Genomic DNA, 26,305 nt, shown 5'->3' with positions numbered 1-26,305 from the left:
TTAATCAAGGGCATTTGATTAGCAGCACCTGTCTGCTACTTAGCATCTTAATTCCTATGGAAGCAGTAAGGGTATTCTTAGTTTTTCACACATAGCTTCTCCATTTTGGCTTTATTTTTGTTAAATAAATCATGACACTGTGTAATATGTCATGTGTTGTTGTTCATCTTAGGTTGTATTTACCTAATTTTTAGACCTGCTAAGGAACAGATGATTGTTATTATGTCCTGATATGTAAAACCATGGAATTCAAAGAGGGTGTACTTTCTTTTTCACACAACTGTATATTGCCTGGGCACTGCCCTCTCCTGCGATTTAACACAGAGACTTCCCAGGCTCTTCCCCCTCCCCCCTCTATCTCTTTTCCATATGGAGTCTCTTTCTGATATCTCTCTTTGTTACCTGCAGGCAAAGAGAACATGTTAAACAGCCCCGTGCTACCAGAGAGACGAGCAAACAGATCGTCCTGCAAGTCACATCACAGATATCTCTCTTGATTTCGACCGGCAAAGTGAGGTGTGTAATGGGAGACAAAAACTTTGATGGATAGCAGGCAGAATTCTGTCTTGTTAGCCCACTCTCCCTTTGCCACAGACACAGAGGTTACAATTAAATGTTTATTGGGAGGAAGATTCACATCCTGACAGATAGAAGATACTGAGGCTTTGCAACAGGTCAGTGCTACAGCTGAGTGAGCAGAAGGTAAGGTCTATCTGTGCTCTGTGCTGCTGTAGCTTGTTACCTCTCGTCCTTTCACTGTTACTCCTGTCCAGGGGACAAGCAAAAGGAACAGTTCTGTTCCAGGACTTGTTAAATAATAGGACTATAATTCTATTACTGCTTTGAAAACATACCCATTTTCAGTTAAAAAGAAAGGGGAGCTGGGAGTAAATAAAACAAGTAATGGTACTCTTGGTTTGTAAAATAAAAAAAGTAGTGGTACTCAGTACCATCATATTGGGATACAAGCAAAGCCGACCAACTTCTACTTTCTTATTTTGTCCACTGTCTATTTCTCATTGAAAGGGCGGATCCTTGCTTATATCAAAGGGATTTAACAGCAGTGACATGTTTTAATAAATTAAATGTAGGTGATTGACACCATTTTAGGTAATCAGACGTGTATACAGTAAGTATTTTTTTACATATTTTATTTTTACTTAGTATTTATTTATTTAATACGTTTTATAAAACGGGGTACAAAAGTGAGACTCAGTTAGGGAAAGATGATAGATTATATTAATTAAACAAATAAACATTATATTCAATGTCTTTGTAGTAACTAGATGCCTTGGGGAGGACTGTTACGACATTTACCTTATTTTCTTTTGTAATAAGACTGTGTGTAAGCTGTTATACTGGTGCATTGTGGATTCACACTTATTCCCTTTAGATGTTTTATTTCAAGTAATTCTGCTGCCATCATTAGCAAAAAAGATAAAGGACGATAACAATGTCCAAAATTAAGATTGGGTGGGACCCGCAGAAAATAGAAACATATTTCTTTTGGAACAGGAAGTAAATTGGTGAACGTCTTAAATTTAGGGGGATTGAAACTTTCAATGAAATCATTAATAATTTGTTAAAAAAAAAAAAAAGAAGCTTTCCATCTGCCAACACCTGCGGGCCCTGCACAAAATGTATAGGGTCTGTGCATCCGCACACATACACGTTTGCTTTGATGCATTGGGATTCCTTTCTGCCCCAAGCTGTGTACTGTAATACAAACTGTACACACAGAATATGATACATCTCATGACTTCCCCATACCTCGAGTTTAGGGTTGGGGGTTTGGCTCCGTGACAGACCATCACAGCAATCAATAACATAGCACCCATAAATAATACACAAACAATACCATGATAGAAATTGGTTGCAGCTTTATTTATAAAAACAACATCTGTCCAAACTAGGGGTACTCATCTAAATTGCCCCACCCACAAGAACATAAAGTCCGGGGGGATACCCGCAGCTTGTTCTTCTATATGCCAACAGGAGCCCAGGCAATTTGGTCCCAAATTACAACACACCACTGGAAGGACACAGGTTTCCAGATCCATAACCAACAATTTGCGAGGTACCTTAGACCAGGGGTGCGCAAACGTATCTTCATGCACCCCCCTTTCTCATCTCCCCTCCGGCTCGCGCCCGCCCTCCCCCTCCCACACGGCCCCGGCGTCAAATGACGTTGCGGGGTCATGTGATGTCACGTTGCCATAGCAACGTGACATCACATTACCCTGCGGCGTCTTTTAATGCCAGTTGAAATGGAGATGCGTCATTGGAACCAGTAACAGAGGCCGCACGCGATCCCCGGCATTAATTTTAAATGCCTTCGGGAAGCACGGGGCCTCTGTAACACCCGCACGCCCCCCAGACAATCAAGCGCCCCCCAATTTGCGCCCCGCTGCCTTAGACCTCCCACAAGGAGCAAACGTTTCCTTGGTCCCAACCCATCTTAACTTTCCCAACATGCTGGAACCGCAAACTTGAAACCAAAACTCTTGAAAAACAGAGAGTGAGGGTGGTACTTCAAACTGGTCTGGTTGACGAAGAGGTAGGCATAACTTTTGGGCCCGCCTATATACCCTTCCTTTACTCCTCCTCCTCCTCTTCTTCCCCCAATCAAATCTAACCCTTAACCTCCACCCCCCTCGGCAGAAGTCATGCTGCCCCTTGAACTAGAGCCTCTGGGCTTTTCTTTCTAATCTGTGCATCATGTAACTCCTCCCTAACTCCTCCTATTGTACACACAGAATATGATACATCTCATTATAACCTGTGCATCATGTAACTCCTCCCTCACTCCTCCTATTGTACACACAGAATATGATACATCTCATTATAACCTGTGCATCATGTAACTCCTCCCTAACTCCTCCTATTGTACACACAGAATATGATACATCTCATTATAACCTGTGCATCATGTAACTCCTCCCTCACTCCTCCTATTGTACACACAGAATATGATACATCTCATTATAACCTGTGCATCATGTAACTCTTCACTAACTCCTCCTATTGTACACACAGAATATGATACATCTCATTATAACCTGTGCATCATGTAACTCCTCCCTAACTCCTCCTATTGTACACACAGAATATGATACATCTCATTATAACCTGTGCATCATGTAACTCCTCCTATTGTACACACAGAATATATGTCTCATTATAATCTGTGCATCATGTAACTTCTCCACAACTCCTTCTATTGTACACACAGAATATGATACATCTCATTACAATCTGTGCACCATCTAACTCCTCCCTAACTCCTCAAATCCAAAACTGATGCACATGGAGTAAAATGGGAAAAAAGACCTTGATGCATTGACACAGAGGAGAAAAATACAAATGATGCTTTTTGTATCTGTTTTGCTTTGCAAATAGACACATAAAGGCCGGCTAAGAGTTTTGCTAAGAGTTTTGCCAGGGCCCAGGGCCTCCACCGGACACAGGAAACCTGACATGGATGTCCCCCGCTGTCAGCCATCTCGACCCATATATCTTTATTTTTATACAGTTGCACACTTAGATGTCAGCCTTAAGGTGCCCTAAAATACAGGCAGAAGATACATTACAGACATGTCCACTCTCATTTGTGGTCAGTCTCACAGTTTTTTTAGGATCATTTTTTGGTAGACTTCACTTAGAAAGAAAACATATGTATATTTTGTAATGCTATTTTTGGTCTACAATCCCCAAATACCACAGATTTTGTCCATTTCAGAGTGACAGCTCTGACTTTATATTCCTGTGCTGCTTTATCCAATAAGCTCCCAAACTTAGATCACATACACCTTATTTTCTGATGGATACCTTAGCATTGCTGGTTTTATAAACAGCCTTCACTTTTCTGATCCTCAGAAGTGCATTAAATTTGTGCTATAACGATAGTTACCGTAATTGAGAATGGATGTTATTTTTCTTCATTTTAACGGGTATCCTGAAAGCTAATGAGATGCAAAAATAACGCTTGTTAGTAAAGGTGCAGCACTATTTAGGGTGATTTTCATTTCTCAGAGACGAGTTAACCAACGCAATGGACATGCACATTGGTCAAACTTTAATGTATGTTATTAAGCTCGAGATACATGAGAAACCAAAAGCTAATGCAAATCTTATTATATATTGAGAATGTTAGATTTTTACACTTAACCTTTTTCATTATTTTTTGTGTCCTTCCTTGATTTATTTTAATTGCACATTAATACAAATTAATTATTAATTATTATTGTTCAGGTATGTATGAATATACATTATTGTACACCTATACAGGCATACCCCGCATTAACATACGCAATGGGACCGGAGCATGTATGTAAAGCGAAAATGTACTTAAAGTGAAGCACTACTTTTCCCCACTTATCGATGCATGTACAGTACGGCAATCGTCATATACGTGCATAACGGATGTAAATAACGCATTTGTAACAGGCTCTATAGTCTCCCCGCTTGCGCACAGCTTCGGTACAGGTAGGGAGCCGGTATTGCTGTTCAGGACGGGCTGACAGGCGCATGCGCGAGCTGCCGTTTGCCTATTGGGCGATATGTACTTACTCACGAGTGTACTTAATGTGAGTGTCCTTAAAGCGAGGTATGCCTGTACTTAATACAGTCATGATTACAGTATATACCATATTAGATCACACAAACATATCACTGTAATCACTAAAAACCATACTATAGTTTTTGATGTGTTTCTGAAAGGTACCAGCACTAATACCCTATCATTAGGTTGAAACACTCTGATCCTAGCATTACGGTTATAGCTATTTTTGTGCGCTTCCTGGGCTTTTTGCATATGTTAAAAAAGGTAGGTGACCGGTGCATCAAGGGTTGATTATATCTATGAGCGAACCAAAAGGGAGGGAAAAGAGAGGGAAGCTTCCGCATCAGCTTAAATTACAGAACAATAATCAGTAGTAAACTCTGAAAAGTAAAGATAATGATGAGGTGCAAATAGGGATAGGGGTAATATTAAAAAAATAAACACAGATTCCCCAATGAATGCACTCAGATCAAAATGTGAGAAATGATGAATGAGTTAAAAATACACTTTAATAAAATATGTACTAAAATATGTTATACAGAGGGATATGGTTTAAATGTCCTTGACCACTCCCTTATGTACTGTGTTCGCATAGTGATTTTATAACGGCTAATTACTCCGTTATAAATACGTCTACCAATATATACCTAGCAGATAGAACAGTTTTTATTTTATTTGGCTATAATTGAGATACATCATATACAGCTCAATCAAGTATCAAGGAATCAGTACTGGTAATAGGTATCATGTAACCTTTCCTGTTTTTAGTAAATATTATTAGCACTACAGTGACAATACCCATATCCTTGGAGCTGTATTACTTCATTTGATAGTATAGTAGCTATTGGAGATTTATGAGATTTCTGTCTTCTTTAGGTATTTTTTAAGACCTACACATTATTTTGTGATTAGGAATTGGTGTGTCATAAGGGAGTGGTCAAACAAAAGCCAGACGATTCGCGTGGTGGCGCCGAAGCGCGGTCGTGTGTCTCTAACGCCGCCGCGCAGCCTCGTCATTGGTTGGGCTACTTTGCTGCGAACAACGAGACTCCAAAATGGTGTGGCGCGGAGGTGGCGTGGACGCGGATGGAGCGCGTTGTTTATCTCGATTAATTGAATTATTTATTCAATAGTCCCGATTCAACGTTATTTACTCGTATTTTAGAGTATCGTGAAAAAACGAAAACCCAAAAACGAAACACCTAGGTTTTCGAGAGTTTTTTTTAGGCGACCCGGCATTTTGCTTTCGTGGCCCGGTGCTGGGTCGCGACCCACCATCTGGGAAACGCTGCTTTACACCATGACCACATCTGCGGTTCCTTTTGGGGGGCCACGCAGGTACGCTCCTTCCTCAAAGGGCACTGCTTCGTGTGGCCAGGCATATTACACAGAAAACACAATACAGCTCAACCCTGTTATAGCGCGATCTGCTACAACGCATATCCGCTTATAACGCAGTTTGAGCGTGGCTCTCGATTTCAAAAGCCAAAAAGCAGAAGATCTCCTACCTTTCTTAATTCCGTTTTGCCTACTTTTCTTGATTCTGTGCTCTTGCTGCCGGCGCCCCCCGCCCCTCCCCTCGGCTCTGGCGTAAAGTGACCCCGCCGGGTCATGTGACATCATGTCGCCATGGCAACGCAATGTCACGTAACCCCGCATGGTAATTTAATGCCGGAGTCGAGGAAGAGGGGGGGGGGCCTCCAGCAGCAAGAGCACACAATCAAGAAAAGTAGGCAACGCCACGGCCATGGGACTCTTCCGCGGCTCCGGCCGCACCAGCACTTGCTGCGGAGGGGTGTCGATGTATTGTATTGTATTGTATTGTATTGTATGTCTTTATTTATATAGCGCCATTAGTGTACATAGCGCTTCACAGTAGTAATACATGTGGTAATCAAATAAATAACAGATAATATAAATAACAGATCATGGGAATAAGTGCTTTAGACATAAAAGTAACATTTCGGAAGAGGAGTCCCTGCCCTGAGGAGCTTACATTCTAATTGGTAGGTAGGGAGAACGTACAGAGACAGTAGGAGGGAGTTCTGGTAAGTGCGTCTGCAGGGGGCCAATCTTTATGTATCCTGTGTTCAGAATATCCACAGTGCTATTCATATGCTTCTTTAAGCAAGTGTGTCTTAAGGTGGGTCTTAAAGGTGGATAGAGAGGGTGCTAGTCGGGTACTGAGGGGAAGGGCATTCCAGAGGTGTGGGGCAGTCAGTGAAAAAGGTTTAAGGCGGGAGAGGGCTTTAGATACAAAGGGAGTAGAAAGTAGACATCCTTGAGCAGAACGCGAGAGTCGGGATGGTGCATAGCGAGAAATTAGGGCTGAGATGTAAGGAGGAGCAGAAGAGTGTAATGCTTTAAAAGTGAGGAGAAGAATGGAGTGTGAGATGCGGGATTTGATCGGAAGCCAGGAGAGGGATTTCATGAGGGGAGATGCTGAGACAGATCTAGGAAAGAGTAGAGTGATTCTGGCAGCAGCATTTAGGATAGATTGTAGGGGAGACAGGTGAGAGGCAGGAAGGCCAGACAGCAGGAGGTTACAGTAATCAAGACGGGAGAGAATGAGGGCCTGAGTCAGAGTTTTAGCAGTCGAACAACAGAGGAAAGGGCGTATCTTAGTTATATTGCGGAGGAAAAAGCGACAAGTTTTAGAAATGTTTTGAATGTGAGGGGCGAATGTGAGAGAGGAGTCGAGTGTGACTCCTAGGCAGCGTGCTTGGGCTACTGGGTGAATGATTGTAGTTCCAACAGTAATGTGGAAGGAGGTAGTAGGGCCAGGTTTGGGAGGAAGTATGAGGAGCTCTGTTTTAGCCATGTTGAGTTTAAGGCGTCGGAGGGCCATCCAGGATGATATAGCAGAGAGACATTCAGAAACTTTGGTTTGTACAGCAGGTGTAAGGTCGGGTGTTGAAAAGTATATTTGTGTGTCGTCGGCATAGAGGTGATAATTAAACCCAAAAGATGTTATTAGGTCACCTAGAGAGAGTGTGTACAGAGAAAAGAGAAGAGGTCCCAGGACAGAGCCCTGGGGTACCCCCACAGAGAGATCAATAGAGGAGGAGGAGGTGTTAGCAGAAGAGACACTAAAAGTACGATGGGAGAGGTAGGATGAGATCCAGGATAGAGCTTTGTTCCGAATACCTAGAGTATGGAGAATGTGGAGGAGAAGAGGGTGGTCCACGGTGTCAAATGCTGCAGAGAGGTCGAGTAATATGAGCAGAGTGTAATGACCTCTGTCTTTGGCAGCATGGAGGTCGTCAGTTATTTTAGTGAGGGCTGTTTCCGTGGAGTGAGCAGTGCGGAAGCCAGATTGTAGAGGGTCTAGGAGAGAATAGGTGTTGAGAAAATGGAGCAAGCGAGAGAATACAAGACGTTCAAGTAGTTTAGAGGCAAAAGGCAGGAGGGAGACAGGTCGATAGTTAGAAAGACAGGTAGGGTCAAGCTTGCTGTTTTTGAGTAATGGTATGACTGTTGCATGTTTGAAGGAGGATGGAAAGGTTCCAGAGCAGAGGGAGGAGTTAAAAATGTGTGTAAGCGTAGGGATTATAGTAGGAGCTAGAGGTTTTAGGAGATGGGAGGGAATGGGGTCAAGAGGGCAAGTGGTAGAGGGAGAAGAGGAGATCAACAGCGACACATCCTCCTCTGAGACAGTGGAAAAAGACTCAAGGAAGGCAGGAGGAGAGTTAGGAAGAGGTGTAGGATGGGGGGAAGAAACAGAGGGGATGTTCTGCCGTATAGATTCCACCTTTTCCTTAAAATAGTCAGCAAAGTCCTGAGCGGAGATGGAGGAAGGAGAGGCAGCTGAGGGTGGTTTGAGTAGAGTATCAAAGACAGAGAACAGTCGGCGTGGGTTAGACTTGTGCATGTTGATTAGTGCAGAAAAGTAGGCTTGTTTAGCTTGCGAGAGGGCAGAGTTGAAACAGGATAGCATAAATTTGTAGTGAAGGAAGTCTGCGAGAGTGTGAGACTTCCTCCATAGGCGTTCAGAGGAACGAGTGGAGGAACGCAGCATGCGCGTGTGGGAATTTAGCCAGGGTCTAGGGTTAGAAGGGCGAGGGCGGCAGAGAGAAAGCGGGGCATGTAGATCAAGAGACGAGGACAAGACAGAGTTGTACTTTCTGACCAGGTTGTCAGGGTCTGTAGCAGAGCTGAGAGAGGAGAGGGAGGAGTGTAAAGTGGACTCAAAGTCAGGTAAGTGAATAGAGCGCAGGTTTCTGCAGAACCGGGGTGTAGATGGAGGTGGAGAAGGGGAGAAGCGAGATAAAGAGAATGAGATGAGATGATGGTCAGAGAGAGGAAAAGGGGAAATGGAGAAATCAGAGAGAGAGAAGTTTTTAGTGAAAACCAGGTCTAAGTAGTGGCCATCCTTGATGTGCAGCGGGCCCACAGCAGGGTCCGCCACAGATGCTTCAGCTTCCCTTGGGTGGTCCGCCAGCGGGCGCATCACCACGGCTGATTGTTGGTAGCTGAAATCACTAAGAGAGGATGGGGGTAGAGACACCTTACCCTGTGATTCCGGAATCTGTGGTTCAGGAATCTGCAGTCCTGAGTGTGGAACTGAGTCTAGAACCGGGGTGCACGAACCCCCTGGAACATCTGCTACAGCACACTGACTCGGTGCGACCACCGCGTTGCAGCTGTCCATTTTGGGCAATGTAGCTTTAAACTCTTGTGGTTTTAGATCCGAGTCTAGAACCGTGGTTATAGCACGTGGGCCCTCCGAAACTTCCGTGGTTGAGGTAGAGGGGTTAACAGCATCGATTACCCCAGTAGAGAGGTCATTCGCATCTTCCTCTGCGGGTTCTGGCTCTGGGACCGACTCTGGAACCGGATCTGGAACCACGGTTAGAGTGCAAGAGTCCTCCGAAATGTCTGTGAGGGAGGTAGATCGGTTACCTGCATTGACTGGCCTAGTATTGAAGTTGACCACTCCTTTCTTGGCGAGTTTCGTAGGCCACAGCAGCACGGGCTTCAGGAACTGTGCCCCGCAGCAGGCACATTTGGGTCGCCAGGTCAATTTGCCACCTGGGAAGTTACATTTGTTACAGACACCTCGTATGCATCCCTCTTCATCCACCTCTGCCGCCTGATATTATATTAGTAGCTTAAAGGGGTCAAAGTCCATACCACCAGACAATTTTAAGTCCTTTTGCAGAAAGGATACGTCCCCTCCTTTCATCAGCCAGGCTCCATACAACCGAGGATGCTGTTTACTACATCTTTTACCTTTCCTAGGGGGTGTAGAAAATAGCTGAAGCGCTCAAATGTAGGTGTACTGAACAAAAATAAGCCAAACCACTAAACCAGGGTACTAATAAATGACATAGTACTTAATGTGTAATAGTATGGGTACTATCCTCCTGAAGACAGGTGGTAGATGGTACAAGCCCACTCACCCTCAGTCTCATCGGCAAGTTCCCCTGGAAATATGCAATACTCACATCCTGGTAGTAGGTAGGCAGGCAGGCTGTGCAGCTGTAATATTCAATACAGGGAAAAAGGAGACCAAAAGCGCACCAGCACAAACGGAGCAGGAAGGACCCAAAACGGAAAATAATTAAAAGGGCACTTTAATGTGACAAAAGACCCATCCAACGCGTTTCGAACGTCACAGCGTTCTTTTTCAAGGATAAAACACAATGTAATGACATCCATTATATACCCTCTTACCTGTGGGCCGTTTCGCGCCAAAAATCGGAACCTGATGACGTGATGACGTTGCGCGCGTCATCGCGCATGTGCAGAGTGACTCAGTGCCGATCTAAGGGCAAAAGGAAGTCCCACAGACAGTGTGGCCATTTTGGATAAGGGCAAGTATAGGAAAACACTGCCTAGCCAATACTAAACATCCCTACAAGGCATATGTATAGTGCTACTCACTGGGCATGCGCATTACGAGGGAATGAATCTAAACAAAGCTAAGATACAATTGCTAAGGAATACAAATGATAACAAAAGGGAAAAGCATAAGAAAAATTGAAGAAAACCTATTGAATTACAACTTAAACTACACATAAGGGAAAAATAAGAATATAGAAGACATATGAAAATAGTTTGAAGAATAATATGTGACAACAAAATAACTTAAAAACATGTTAAAACATACATACTGCATAACACAGATTGTAAGCCTAAATCCTAGGAACCAGGGAAATACAACAATTATCATATATAAAACACATTGTATAGAGTATTATCAACACAATACATCAAAGAACCGATTTTATAAAAAACTTTATGAGATTTATTTATAACATTTTATTTATAAAGCTTGAGTTTCAAGGGCTATTTTTGATCAAACCTTATTGTCTGAAATCTTATCAGCTGATCGTGATTGACCTAAGGTACAATCGATAGTTAACAAATTGTAAAACATTACAAGAAATGGGTTAACTGCCAGTCAATATTCAGACCCATAGGGAAGCGTGTTTGGAGAATAAAGATCCAATACGCCTCCCTACGGTCCAGAAGGTTGACATGATCACCTCCTCTAGATTTACAATTAACTGATTCAATCCCCAGGAAGGAAAAATTGCTAGTTCCTCCCTGACCACATTCCGTGAAATGTTTAGAAACAGGATGATTGGTATCTTTCAATCTTATGAGCCTCAAGTGCTCTAACATCCTGACCTTAAGGGCCCTAGTCGTCCTCCCCACGTACCTCTTGCCGCAACCACATGTTATGAGATAAACCACAAATTGATTATTGCAATTTATAAAACTATTGATCTTATATTCCTTATTCTTTAATTTATTCACACCATGTGGCAGTGGCAAGGCATATTGTAGAAAACTTTTTGCCGGCTTCATGTTTTTGCATACACTACAAGAGCCACATTTAAAGGAACCCCTAGTGATAAAAGGTCTTGTAGACCCAGAAGTATTAAGTTCACTTGGTGAGATATAAGATCCAATTGTTCTCGCTCTACGACATACAAAAGTAGGACCAGGTTCAACATATTTTTTAAGGACAGGGTCCATGGATAAGATATTCCAATGTTTTGAGATTATGGAGTTAATCTTTCCACTTTGTTTATTAAACTGTGAAATAAAAAGAGGACATTTATTTTTTGATTTTACCAATTCATGTGTGTCCTGTTTGATAACAATTGTCTCATTATTATTGACAAGGCGAGAATCCCCAATTGAATGTGTGGGCAACAATGATGCCCTCTCTGTTTGTACTGCATTATTGAAAGCAATTGCTATATGGGATTTAGGGTATCCCCTTTCCAAAAACCTCTTCGTAAGATCCTCAGACTGAGAAAGGAAACCACTGAATGTGGAACAATTCCTTCTCAGTCTGAGGAACTGTCCCCTAGGTATGGCTTTTATGATATGAGATGGATGGCAGCTGTCCGCCCTAAGAAATTTATTTCTAGCGTTTAACTTCCTATAAACATCCGTTTGGATTTTTTTTGTCTATATCCACAAATCATTGTAGATCCAGAAATTCAATGTGATGAAAATGAAAATTTAATGTAAATTTTAAGTTGTAAATATTGTCATTAAGATAAGATACAAAAGCGTGAAGTGTAGTGACATCCCCTCTCCAAATAATAATTAAGTCATCCACAAACCTTTTATAAAAAACAATATTGAAACGGAAAGAATTAGTGCTTGAATAAATAAAGAGTGCTTCCCACCACCCCATGAATAAGTTAGCAAAAGAAGGAGCAAAACGTGTGCCCATAGCTGTGCCAATTAGTTGCAAATAAAACTTATTATTAAATGTGAAGAAATTGTGCGTGAGTAAAAAGTGAATCGCGTCCAAAATAAAAGCCGACTGAAAAATTGAAATTTCTGGTATCTCAATAAATTGGCGGACAGCTGCCATCCCATGATCATGTTGTATAACTGAATACAGAGAGGTAACATCAAGTGTTACCCACAAGTAATGATTGCCCCATTTGACATTTTTGATCTGATCAATAAGATCACCAGAGTCCCGTATAAATGAGGGCAACTTCCTAACAAATGGCTGAAGAAAACCATTTACATATCTTGACAGACCATCTCCCAAAGATCCAATGCTAGCGACAATTGGACGACCTGGAGGGTCGACCAATGTCTTATGGATCTTTGGGAGATGGTGGAAGATAAGAATAATGGGATGAGATGGTATAATATATTTAACCTCTTCCTTGGATAAAACTTCCATAATAACACCTGAGTCAACCAGTTCTGCAAGGACCTCCAAGAAGTGAGGAGTGGGATCGGCGGGTAGTACACGATAGGACCGGCCATCATCCAGTTGGCGTAAAGCCTCCCTGATGTAACCATCTCTACCCTGCACCACCACCGCACCCCCCTTGTCCGCACTCTTAATGACCAAAGCATGGTTATTTTTCAAAGATTTTAAAGCTAAACGTTCACTTTGATTCAAATTGTCATGATCTATACGTGATAGGGAAAATCCCTGAGCTAGAAGACGAAGGTCCCTAATAACCAAATTTTCAAACATAGTTAGAAATTGACCCTTAACATGAGTGGGGTAGAAGATAGAGCTCTTTTTTAGGCCGAATTCCATTCTGAAAAGGTAGGAATACTAATATCATCAGAAGTCTGTTCAGACAAAAGATCATTCATATCTTGCAGGGTACAGAAATCATTGAATGTATGTAAAGCAATAGATACCGGAGGAACAGAGTCAGATGAGGGGACATCACTCTCGATAGCGAGTGGTGGCCCCCCATCCAAGTCCCCATCTCCGGTCGACCCAGAAACATTTGGAATAAAATTGTCAAAAAACTTTTTCAAGGATAATTTCCGAACAAACTTATACACATCAATAGTGGTTTCAAACAAATTAAAGTTCATTGAAGGTGAAAATTTCAGGCCTTTATCCAGTAGTGACAACTCTATAGGGGAGAGAGCAGTTCCTGATATATTTATAACATTTGATACATCATTCAAAACTTCTTCCTTTTGGAGGCGGACCTGTAGCCCCCTCCTCCTCCCCCCCCTCTTCCCTCTTCTGATTCTCTTGTGTCCTTTTGAAATAAAGGGAAAGATTTTTGTTGTTGTTGCTGTCTCTGTTGATTAACATTTTGATAAGAAAAAGTATCATGGGACTGGTCCTGACCAGAATCAGACCTAGGTGGCTGGCCCCAAAAGGTACGACCACCCCTCCCCCGCCCTCTAGAGGGAGCTCCCAGACCACGATGATCATCATTCTCAAATGTATTGACAAAAGATACAGAATGAGAGGTAGAAGCAGTCTCTGCATCTGAAACATCAGATTCGCCACTCTGATAATCCACATTCTTAGACTTTAAAATAGACTTATTGGGAGTAGACTTGAACTGAATAAATGATTTATCTTTCTTATTTGATCTATCTTGAATGGAATTTATCCTCTGCCAATTGTAAACTTGGTTCTTTTCATAGTCATCTGTCCCGATCATATTTACTTTATTCTCCAAACACGCTTCCCTATGGGTCTGAATATTGACTGGCAGTTAACCCATTTCTTGTAATGTTTTACAATTTGTTAACTATCGATTGTACCTTAGGTCAATCACGATCAGCTGATAAGATTTCAGACAATAAGGTTTGATCAAAAATAGCCCTTGAAACTCAAGCTTTATAAATAAAATGTTATAAATAAATCTCATAAAGTTTTTTATAAAATCGGTTCTTTGATGTATTGTGTTGATAATACTCTATACAATGTGTTTTATATATGATAATTGTTGTATTTCCCTGGTTCCTAGGATTTAGGCTTACAATCTGTGTTATGCAGTATGTATGTTTTAACATGTTTTTAAGTTATTTTGTTGTCACATATTATTCTTCAAACTATTTTCATATGTCTTCTATATTCTTATTTTTCCCTTATGTGTAGTTTAAGTTGTAATTCAATAGGTTTTCTTCAATTTTTCTTATGCTTTTCCCTTTTGTTATCATTTGTATTCCTTAGCAATTGTATCTTAGCTTTGTTTAGATTCATTCCCTCGTAATGCGCATGCCCAGTGAGTAGCACTATACATATGTCTTGTAGGGATGTTTAGTATTGGCTAGGCAGTGTTTTCCTATACTTGCCCTTATCCAAAATGGCCACACTGTCTGTGGGACTTCCTTTTGCCCTTAGATCGGCACTGAGTCACTCTGCACATGCGCGATGACGCGCGCAACGTCATCACGTCATCAGGTTCCGATTTTTGGCGCGAAACGGCCCACAGGTAAGAGGGTATATAATGGATGTCATTACATTGTGTTTTATCCTTGAAAAAGAACGCTGTGACATTCGAAACGCGTTGGATGGGTCTTTTGTCACATTAAAGTGCCCTTTTAATTATTTTCCGTTTTGGGTCCTTCCTGCTCCGTTTGGGCTGGTGCGCTTTTGGTCTCCTTTTTACCTTTCCTAGGGGGAACAGAAGTTACTGACTGAGGCTCACTGTGTTCACTCCCCCTGGTGGACTCTAGAGAAGGGGCACGCTCTTTCAAGGATTGGTTCTGGCTCTGCGCTGCGCCACTCACATTGCGGGAGCGGGACTCTGGCTTTCGCGCCAAACCCGGACAGGTCTTTGCAGAACATTTTGGTGCAGACTGATGGTCAGCCACATGTCCTGACTTGGCGGGGGACACCATTTTGGGTGGGACCCACTGGATGAGGGAGACTCCATTTTGATCACAGTCCTATCAACTGCACTATGACTCTTTGCATATACAAGGGGGTAGCCCTAAGGCGGGCCCTCTGGCATAATCAGTGCGGACGGTGCCTCTGACAGGCATATATCCTCAGTGTGGCTTGCCACGAAAAGTATCATTTTCCATGTGGACGTGGGATCGTGTTCTTCATCTAAGACACAGGCGTGCGGCCACCCAGGAATTTTACACATATAATACCTGACCCTTGCAGCAGGTATAGTTTTGGGAAGGCCTCCTACCGCCACCACCTGGCGGAGTCCCAGATATTGCCTCAAGGCCCAGGCAAGGACCTCGTGTCCAGACTTTACAACCATGGTGGACAATTTGACAAAAAAATAGAATAGGGCACACCAGGTCTGATCTCAGCAGCGCCTCCAAATGTAACCTATATTCCCCCCCCCCAATCGCAGATAGGGTGCATGTGAGGGGATCTATGTGTATTACCCAGTGTGGTGCTTTACCTGTTAGGCTCACAGGAGGCCAAAGCCTCCGCCACAGAGAGCCTGGGGCACTTGTAGGAATATTGATAACCTCTTTATTGGTGCAGTGCCTCCACCTGCGATGGCTCCCACCATAGGGGGAGTGGTTCCTCGTAGGACAAATATATATCACTCCACACACAGCATGTAAAATAACCAAGGACTTTACTGACACAACCATAAGTATGCATATATCAACAGGTGTCCCTCCCTAGAGGAGACACTAACTACTGCGTCTCGAAGGACGCTACCTCCTTCACCGGGTGCTCCCACCCCGTGTCCAGTAACCACACAAGTGTTTCCCCCACCCTTCAAGTGAGATATGTATGTGTGACTGCGCAGCCACTATGTCCTGTATGAATAGGTGGTATAGTTGGTGCACTTGATGGTTACCTGCCGAGCACTCCAGTGCCCGAGCCTGCCAAGGAACTACACAAAGGATCCTGATGATGGCTGAATACAGGAACTACCGTCCGGGCCGATCCACCAGGATGGCTGCAGCAACGGTAGCGGGGTCTGAGCCCAGACCTCTGCTCAACCTGAAACTGTCTCTGAACTTATAATCTGTAGATGCACAGTACGGGGAACTGGAACCTGGCTGGGGCCAATCCCTAAATATGGAGCTCCGTCTCCTTCCTCCTCCCGCTGGCTCTATCTGGCTCTGGATAGTAAGGGGCAGGGTCCCTAACCTGGGGCCTGTCCCTGACACAACTCACACTACTGGGTGGCTCAGGGCTACCTGGGGCCTTGGGGGCTGCTGGCCTAGTGCAGGGAGTCACTGACTCCTACACCCTACCTCCTTCCCCTAGCTTCTCCTGGCGCCGACTGACTCTCTGCTCCAAACCCCGTAAAATGTATCCATTCTCCCTGAAGGACAATCCTTCAGCCCTATTGGCCACTCAGGGACACCTGGTGCCTTCCTCCCTTAGCCTCATGGGAATTGTAGTCCCGTGGAGGCCTCTATACACTTGGGGCCACGTGCGCGATTCCACTGCGCATGCGCAACTGTCAAATGGCCACCGCAGCTCCCTAGCCTCACCCGCACATGCGTGATCACGGCGCATGCGCGCGCAACCACAATGGCGGCCCCCGCTAGCCGGGTGCGCCGCCGAGCCTCCTGAGGCTCGGAACGCTCCCTGCTCCGGCCCCCACCTTTGCTGTATGCCGGCGGGTCCCTCGCTGCCCCCGGCGGCGCCCGCGACCCCTCGGCGCAAGGAGGGGAGTCTCTGGGAGCCATAGGGGACCGGGGCTATATACATATGTTGTCTATGCAATCTCTTGTAGCGACCACAATACATTGGTAGGACAATGCGTACACTGGCAACACAGTTTCTTGAACACCGTCGTAATGTTATAAGGGGCTTCCAGACACTTTCTGGAAAAACATCAAAAATACCCAAAGACTATGACCATTATGGGTCTGGAGGCTATCCCACCTTCAATTTTAGGGGGAGATAGGTTTAGGGGGAGATTGGCTGTGTGCCAAGGAAACATTCTGGATCTACACTCTGGGCACCTTGTCACCAAAGGGGTTCTATGAGTGTATAGAGGCGAGTATGATCATCTATTTTATTTATTTATAAAATATTTTACCAGAAAGTAATACATTGAGAGTTACCTCTCGTTTTCAAGTATGTCCTGGGCACAGAGTTAAGACAAATAATACATGCTTACAAATATAGTTACATAAATGAACAGGGTATACATTATATACAGTACAAGACATTGCATGCACAGTTAAAGAAAATATATGTTATGGGCGAATGAAACAGTTACAGACCAGATAAAAATGTGAGACAGCCTTAGATTTGAAAGAACTTAAACTGGTGGTGGATGTGAGAGTGTAGACGGACGTTCACAGAGGTACACAATTAGGAGGCTTTATAATGTGAAATTATAATAGGCTTTATTGTGCCTGTTCCTTTTCATCAGGAAAATTATCCAAACACAGGGGGGGGGGGGGGGGGGGAACAAAGCTTTCATTCACTTGGGAGTATTTCTAGTGAAACACTATGCAATAATTCACATCTCCCTTAGTCAAGCAGTTCTCGCAGCCCCAAAACATATAACATGAAATAAGCAGATATAAGCAGTCTCTTAAGAATAAAAGTCTTATCTGTTTCTTGGAGGGAAAATCTCACTTCCTGGTTCAGCTTCAGGTGTAGTAGTTTTCCCTGTGTCTTGAATTCAGCTCTGCTGTGCAGAGCTCATGTCCCGTCAGCTCCAGAGATCTGGGTTTCTTTTGGTCAGTCTCTCCTGGGACTCAAGAACCTCTGCTCTGTCTCTGCAAAGGTCAGCTCTCAGTCAGAGCTAGGGAGGAGTTACTTCCTGTCTGAACAGATACGTTTTTGTAAGCAATCTAATCAGGCAGGTGGTGTTTAGTAATTAACTACCACACTGCTAGATTAAAGGCACATTACTGAACAGGGATAAGTCCCCTGTTACATACCTCCCCTGTTTGTGGGAAGCTCGGGCTTACCACGGCCAAAGCCCATCCTTCCACTCTCATTCTAGATATCTCTGTGACTTGAATGAGAGTGGATGGAGGAAGAGAACCCTCTGTCCCGCTGGGATTGGAGCCCTTTCTCCAGTTTATTTTTGTCTCCTCCCGAAGATGCTTGAGATCAGCACTCCTCAGTCGCTCGAGGAGGACTTTGTCCACGTAAAGTCTTTTTATCGCGTGCGCGGTTTTGAGATTTCTGTTGCGTCGGGCACTCCTCTTTTTGTAGACAAAGTGTATGGCAACAGTTGTAGAGCAGTTAGGAATAGCCCTTAGAGTTTTCTGCTCTTGAAGTGGTCTTTCTGCAGCTTCTCCACACCACGGAGTCGCCAGTTCAGCTTCTTCAGCAAAGGATTTTTCTGGCTTTGATTCTGCACTCCTACCTCTGTTTGTTGCCTGTTGGGCAGCTGTAGGTTTGGCTAGTGCTTTCTTTGGTGGCTCAAACTTCGTAATTTTGTTTTGAAGTTGCATGGAGTCCCCAACTCTCACTGTACCCTTGTCCTTATGGGCATTAGTTAATGTGGGATACTGGTGCTTGGGCAGAGCCAATACCTTTTTCCGTATTGGAGGAATCTGTATCAGAGTCTCCTTCATATTCTGGAGCTCTGTAATTTTTGTCTTCAAGGTTGCCGCTGCATCTGTTTTCTCCTTGGTGTACTGACTAAAGGGAATGGAACAGTCTCTCCAGCTCTTGCTCCAGTTTCTGAGCCTTCTCACGCTCCCTCTCATACAGAGTCACCTGGTATCGAAGCTCTGCTTCCAACGATGCTCTGAAGACATGCAGCGTGGCCTTTAGCTCCTCATACTGCTCTGTGGGGACGTACTGGGTACAGGCATACCCCGCATTAGCGTACGCAATGGGACCGAAGCATGTATGTAAAGTGAAAATGTACTTAAAGTGAAGCACTCCCTTTTTCCCACTTATCGATGCATGTACTGTACTGCAATCGTCATATACATGCATAACTGATGTAAATAACGCATTTGTAACAGGCTCTATAGTCTCTCCGCTTGTGCACAGCTTCGGTACAGGTAGGGAGCTGGTATTGCTGTTCAGGACGTGACGACAGGCGCATGCATGAGATGCAGTTGGCCTATTGGGCGATATGTACTTACTCGCGAGTGTACTTAAAGTGAGTGTCCTTAAACCGGGGTATGCCTGTATTCAGACGTTCCTGCAGAGCTTGTACCTCTTTAGCAGCCTGCAGTTTTTCTTCCTGTAGCGTTTGCTGCTTCTCCTCAGCATACTGGAGGTGTGTACGCAGACCTTGCAGTTGGTTCTGCAGTCGGTGCTCTGCGTCAAACTTTTCCTTGACTTCTTCTGTCAACTGAAAATTTTCTTCTTTCAGTTTTAAGTTTTCTCTTTTTAATCTTGAATTTTCTCTTTTTTCAGTCTCTGTATTCTTCAGGGCTTCTTTGCAGTCCTCCTTCCATATACGCACATCTGCTTTGAGAATGACAATCTCCTGGCGTGAGACTTCTTTCTCTAGGTTGAGGGTCTGAAGCTCCTTCTGAGAGACTTTGAGATCTGTATCAAGATTGACAGTAGTTTCTTTAGCAATGTCCAGCTCCTCAGTGAGACTGTGTAGTTCCCTTCTGGAAACATCCAGGTTTGTGCGGCAGCTGTTGGTCTCATGATGTGAGGCATCAAGCTCTATACGAAGAGTGTGAACCTCTTGCTGGAAGACTGTCATCTGCTTCAGTGCCTCCTCATACTTCTGCTTTAGCGTAGCCACCATTTTATCAGATTGGCTCTGCTTTTCATCCATGGCGGAAATAGTAGCCTTTGCAGTATCTAGCTCAGTCTTGAGATCCTCCAATTCGGTCTTGGCCGCAGAGTAAATTGCGAGCACAGTCTTCTGTAGCTCAGCATTATTTTTTCTCTCTCTTCCCAATTCTTCAAAGAGCAGATCACAGTCATGCCTGGCAATTTTCAGGGCGTCTTCAGGGCTGGTCAAGGGATCGTCACTCACTGGTTCCGGCTCCGCTTCCCTGGGATGACTAGTTGAGGGTTCCTCACTGTTAGCATCGGACAGACACTTCTTCGGGGTACACGACTTCTGCCTTGGGCCCTCTGGATATTCGGTTAACCGTGGGACGAATTCTCCATTTTCTCTAGGCTGCAGAGCAACTCGGTCCCCCTTTTCCTCCACAGGATCTGCGGACGTGTCTGTTCCTTCCACGGTAAGTGAAGATCTGCTTTTCTTTTTCTTCCTTTTTGATTTGGATGACACCGTCCCTTCAGGGATACTGGGGTCTCCATCTTCATTTGAAGTTTTAGCAGCTTCATTATATATGCCAGGCTTTTCTTGCAGCTGCTTTAGCTGACAGAAATATTCGGTGATCCACTGCTCCCGCTCTGTCTCCTGCTGATCATATTCGTCATCAAAGGGAGCGGTCTTTTCTGTTCGTGCCGAGTTCAGGCACCCCACCATTCTTGGGGTGTTTTGTGGGTGTGACTCGGTTCGGGTTCCCCGTAAGGGATGTCTTCCTCTTTATTGGACTGGAAGGGCCACTCTTCCGTGGGGTAGGGTTCATTACAGGAACGCTGCATCTTGTCCTCCATTTTTAGGCTATCAGGTGTCATTTTCTTCCTGACCTCAGGAGGCGCTATTGCAGCTGTTGCCACTGTATTTGCTAGAACCCCCAATTGTGGTAGTCCTACAGATGGGCATATTTTGCTTGTAGAGGTCGTAGCTCTCACAGGCATCTCTGTAGACTTTTCTTTCTTGGATAAAATTTTTTTTAATATCAGCAGTACTGTGCATGCATTATCTTTTATCAGGTATACAAGTTGTGCAGTTGCTAGGTAAAAAAGTATATTTGCTTTACACCATTTTCTTGCAGGGTGCAATCTCCCCGCTTCAGCAACAGAATTTGGTTTTCTGCCTGAGTTCAGTAATTTTCAGTCTCATCTTTGGGTATTATGGCATTCACACTTCACACTTTGGGTGTCTGTTTTTGCTCCCGAGATATATATAGGCAGACTTTTTTACTTGCAGAAAAAAAACATTCTTTGCAGTGGACTATTTCTTTCATTCCCGGCAGGGTGACTCAACACTCAGCAATTGGCTTTGAAAACCCTTTTTCCTTTATAGGCCAATTTTACACTCAGCATTTGTTTGCTAAAAATTCCCCTGCTTCAGCACAGTCTTTGTATCAATTTTCACACTTTTCTGCATATACTCCATTCACAGCTGGTAGCCCTATGCGGTGTGGCAACCTTTATTTGCAAAATCAGTACCCCTCATGGGTCACCATCTGTATTCACTGCTTCAGCGAAACTTTTGAAAACAACAAACACCTATCCCTTTTCAAGGGCTGACTCACTTCTTGAACCCTGACTATGGCTGGAAGGCAAAACCCCTATTTCAATGACCGTATTACACTTTGTGATAGGCAATTAAAGGTTTACCTGCTTCAGCATTCTCTTGGGATTGGGGAAAAGAGTCCATCCGTGGTTTTTGTAAGTTTCAGTGCAGTGTGGTTTCAGTTGTGTGTCCCTTTAACTCTGCCTCTGCTGCATGAGGAGAGGTGTTTTTTTTTTTCTTTCTAAGTTGCTTGTAGGCAAAAAGCATAAGAAAAATTTCACATAAAAATCTCTGGTCCTTTTTAACTACAAAGACACCTCTTGTACCACCTCGGACACCATATGTAGAAGGACGTTCACAGAGGTACACAATTAGGAGGCTTTATAATGTGAAATTATATTAGGCTTTATTGTGCCTGTTCCTTTTCATCAGGAAAATTATCCAAACACAGGGGGGGGGACAAAGCTTCCATTCAATTGGGAGTATTTCTAGTGAAACACTATGCAATAATTCACATCTCCCTTAGTCAAGCAGTTCTCGCAGCCCCAAAACATATAACATGAAATAAGCAGATATAAGCAGTCTCTTAAAGACTTAAAAGTCTTATCTGTTTCTTGAAGGGAAAATCTCACTTCCTGGTTCAGCTTCAGGTGTAGTAGTTTTCCCTGTGTCTTGAATTCAGCTCTGCTGTGCAGAGCTCAAGACCCGTCAGCTCAAGAGATCTGGGTTTCTTTTGGTCAGTCTCTCCTGGGACTCAAGAACCTCTGCTCTGTCTCTCCAAAGGTCAGCTCTCAGTTAGAGCTAGGGAGGAGTTACTTCCTGTCTGAACAGACAGGTTTTTGTAAGCAATCTAATCAGGCAGGTGGTGTTTAGTAATTAACTACCACACTGCTAGATTAAAGGCACATTACTGAACAGGGATAAGTCCCCTGTTACAGAGAGTCTCTGGTAGGTTGTTCCAGTTTTGGGGTGCACGGTAAGAGAAGGAGGAACGTCCGGATACTTTGTTGAGCCTTGGGACCATGAACAGTCTTTTGGAGTCTGATCTCAGGTGATAAGTGCTGCATGTAGTAGGGGTGAGGAGCTTGTTCAGATAGCTGGGTAGCTTGCCCATAAAGAATTTAAAGGCAAGACAGGAAAGGTGAACTTTGCGCCTAGACTCTAGTGATGACCAATCTAGTTCTTTGAGCATTTCGTAGTGATGTGTGTTGTAGTTGCATTGGAGAAGAAAACGACAAATTGAATTGTAGAGGGTGTCAAGTTTGCTAAGGTGGGTTTGAGGTGCCGAGCCATATACTATGTCTCCATAGTAAATAATTGGCATTAGCATCTGCTGTGCGTGCTCCTCACTTACCCGCGGTCCCGCCGGGCTCTCCCGCGCCTTGTAGCGATTCTCCCTCCAGGACACCGGTCGCCATCTTGCCTAGACGCACGCGCGCATGCCAGCACTTCCCTTCTAGTGTCGGGTCTGGGCGTGTGTCCGGTCACGCGCCCGCAGGGACGGCCACACGGGGGCGCGCCCACATAGAGGAGCGCCAGCCTCTTAAAGGCATATCTCCCATTTGTAATGCTGCAATCAAATGCATCCATTCGTCTACTCCCTCCTCCAGGAGTTCCTCTGGACAAATCCCTGCCTCAGTCTGGCCCATTCACACACCCCAACGTTGCTACTCGGCCATTGGACCCTCTTGCCTATATATACCCTGCAGCTTCATTAACTCATCGGCTGAGCATAGAACCAGTTGGTCTCATCACTCTCTGCCTCCCTAGTTCTGTCCTATCCTGTCTTGTTTTGAAGTCTTCCTCGTGTACCGAACCGGCTTCCACTACGACTACCCGCACCTCTGGCACCCCGGACTTGGCGAACAGCACCCTTTACCATCCGTACCTCTCCTGCCCGACTCGAACCCCCGGACCACTCTACTCTCAAGACGTGCCCTCGTTGCTGTGGGTGGCGTTATATCCTATCCCACCTCAGCACCGCGGTCCCGCCTCGTTTGTGGTGAGCTCGTCCTGACATTATGCTCAGCCCTACAAACATGTACTCCGCTGAGGTGGAGCGTACTTTAAATTCCCACACAAATCTTTTCACCAGGCTAGAGACTTATCTGCAACAAGCTGATAGGCGGATGGATATGTTTCAGCAGAATCTTCATTCCCTTACCATTCAAGTCCGAGCTTCCAGTCGGGAACCTTCACCCACAGCCGCTGCAACAGCCTTTCCAGCACCTCCGTTTGCTTTGGAACCCCGTATTCCTGCTCCCAAACACTACGCTGGGGATCCCCAAGGATGTAGGGGCTTCCTTAATCAATGCCTCATCCAATTCCGACTCTCGCCCTCTCGTTTCGTCTCTTCCGTCTCTAAGGTCGGCTATATCGTGGCTCTTCTTTCCAATGAGGCGCTGGCCTGGGCTTCTCCCATCTGGGAACAACAAGGGCCCATCACACAGGACATCGACCTCTTCGCCCATGAGTTCCGAAGAGTCTTCGACACCCCTGCACGGCAATTAATGGCAGCATCTTCTCTTCATCACATAACCCAGGCAGATCGTTCCGTAGCCCGGTACGCTGTGGAGTTCCGCACACTTGCTGCTGAGACGGGATGGAACAATGAAGCACTATCTTCAGCGTTTTGGCAAGGTCTGTCCGAATCCCTAAAGGATGAGCTCGCGGCGCGGGAACGTCCCACTGACCTAGAGGATTTGATCGATCTGTGTGTTCGGGTGGACCAGCATCTGCAGGAGTGGAGGACTGAACGTTCTCGTTACCGTCAACGGGTTTCAAGGTCTCTTGCCCCATCGTTCGTCTCTCCAACACCTCCTTCCTGGGACGCTCCAGAACCAATGCAGTTGGGAGGTAACAAGCTGTCTTCTGCCGAGAAACAACGTCGGCGCAATGCTGGCCTCTGCATGTATTGTGACAATTCCGGTCACATAGTAATCCAGTGTCCCCACAAACCGGGAAACGCCAACTCCCAATGAGATCCCGGAGAGTCTCGTTGGGAATACTGACCCTTTCTCCCATCATCAAAGACGTCCTTCCAACCAGGATACTGTTGCCAGTAACACTGTCTGGAGAGGGGTTTCAGACTCAAGCACGGGCATTTATAGACTCCGGTTCCGCAGGCAATTTCATCGATCAAAGCTTTGCAAGACGGAACAATATTCAACTTATCAGTAAAAGGACGCCAGTAGGTTTGGAGGCCATTGACGGTCGACCCCTACAGCCGGCATTCATCACGCTACAGATGGTGCCTCTCCTACTGCAGTTCGTTGACCTTCATATGGAGATCATTACCCTCGATGCTATCCACACTCCCTCTGTTGAGCTAATTTTGGGTCTTCCTTGGCTCCAAGTCCATAATCCTTGCATCGACTGGACGGATCGGGAACCCATCCAGTGGGGTGTTCCATGTGCCAAGACGTGTACTAGGATTTTCCAGAAGGTTGGTGGGTTGACTACCCTGCCAGAGAAGGTTGACTCCCTACCATCTGTGTATTTGGAATTCCGCGATGTGTTCGACAAAGCACGTTCCGAGGTTCTACCTCCGCACCGTCCTTTCGACTGCCCGATTGACCTACTGCCCGGGGCACCTCTTCCTAGAGGACGGTCCTATCCTCTCTCTCTCCCAGAGACTAAAGCTATGAACACTTACATTGCAGAGAATTTAGAGAGGGGTTTCATCCGAAAGTCTTCCTCCCCAGTCGGAGCAGGCTTCTTTTTCGTAAAAAAGAAGGACGATGCTCTTCGTCCGTGCATCGACTACCGGGGTTTGAATAACATCACACGCAAGAACCGCTACCTGCTGCCCTTGATACCGGAACTCTTCGACCGTCTTCAGGGAGCTACTATCTTTTCTAAGCTGGATTTTATAGGTGCCTACAAGTTAGTAAGGATACGTGAGGGGGACGAGTGGAAGACTGCTTTTAACACCCATGACGGCCACTATGAATACCTGGTCATGCCGTTCGGTCTGTGCAATGCACCAGCAGTCTTTCAGGATTTCGTCAATGAGATTTTTCGGGACATTCTTAACAAATTCCTTATCGTCTACCTAGATGACATCCTAATTTTTTCTAAATCCACTCTAAAACACATCAAACACGTGCAAAAAGTGCTGTTACGCCTCCGGGAGAACCATCTCTTTGCGAAATTGGAGAAATGCCAGTTCCATCTGACGTCCGTGGCATTTTTGGGATACGTTATCTCTGACTCCGGCTTCAATATGGATCCAGAAAAACTTAAGGCCATTTCGGACTGGCCCCGCCCGACCACCCTGAAAGCCGTGCAACACTTTCTAGGTTATGCAAACTACTACCGGCGCTTTATTCGCAATTTTTCTTCTACGGTATCTGCCATAACTGCTCTAACCAAGAAGGGTGCAGATCCTTCATCATGGTCTGAGACCGCCATACGGGCGTTTAATCTTCTAAAAGAGACTTTTGTGTCTGCCCCTATCCTCATCCACCCAGACCCTAAACTTCCATTTACCCTGGAGGTAGATGCCTCTGACATCGGGGCTGGGGCTGTCCTGTCCCAAAGGACTTCTCCCTTAGCCAGACTACACCCATGTGCCTTCTTTTCAAAGAAATTCTCGTCCGCAGAACGGAATTACGATGTCGGGAACCGGGAGCTTTTGGCTATCAAGTTGGCATTAGAGGAGTGGAGACACCTCTTAGAAGGTACGGAGACACCCATAACCATACTCACAGACCATAAGAACCTTCTCTACTTAAAAGGGGCACGTCGTTTGAGCTCTCGTCAAGCCCGCTGGGCACTATTCTTTTCACGGTTC

The 26,305-nt window shown here is 44.9% G+C and overlaps 1 protein-coding gene across 1 annotated transcript in view; it reads left to right on the top strand.

Annotated features, from left to right (window-relative positions):
• Positions 1–444: 444 nt before the first annotated feature.
• Positions 445–26,305, top strand: part of LOC142494519 (chromaffin granule amine transporter-like) — a 96,481-nt gene continuing 70,620 nt past the window's right edge. Inside the window, exon 1 of the mRNA XM_075598995.1 lies at positions 445–702. The gene's annotated coding sequence lies outside the window, so the exon portion shown is untranslated. The remainder of the gene's footprint in view (positions 703–26,305) is intronic.

Source organism: Ascaphus truei, chromosome 5 (assembly GCF_040206685.1).
Source record: "Ascaphus truei isolate aAscTru1 chromosome 5, aAscTru1.hap1, whole genome shotgun sequence".
In the NCBI taxonomy this organism is placed as follows: Eukaryota; Metazoa; Chordata; class Amphibia; order Anura; family Ascaphidae; genus Ascaphus; species Ascaphus truei.
This window is presented reverse-complemented; position numbering and strand designations above follow the sequence as displayed.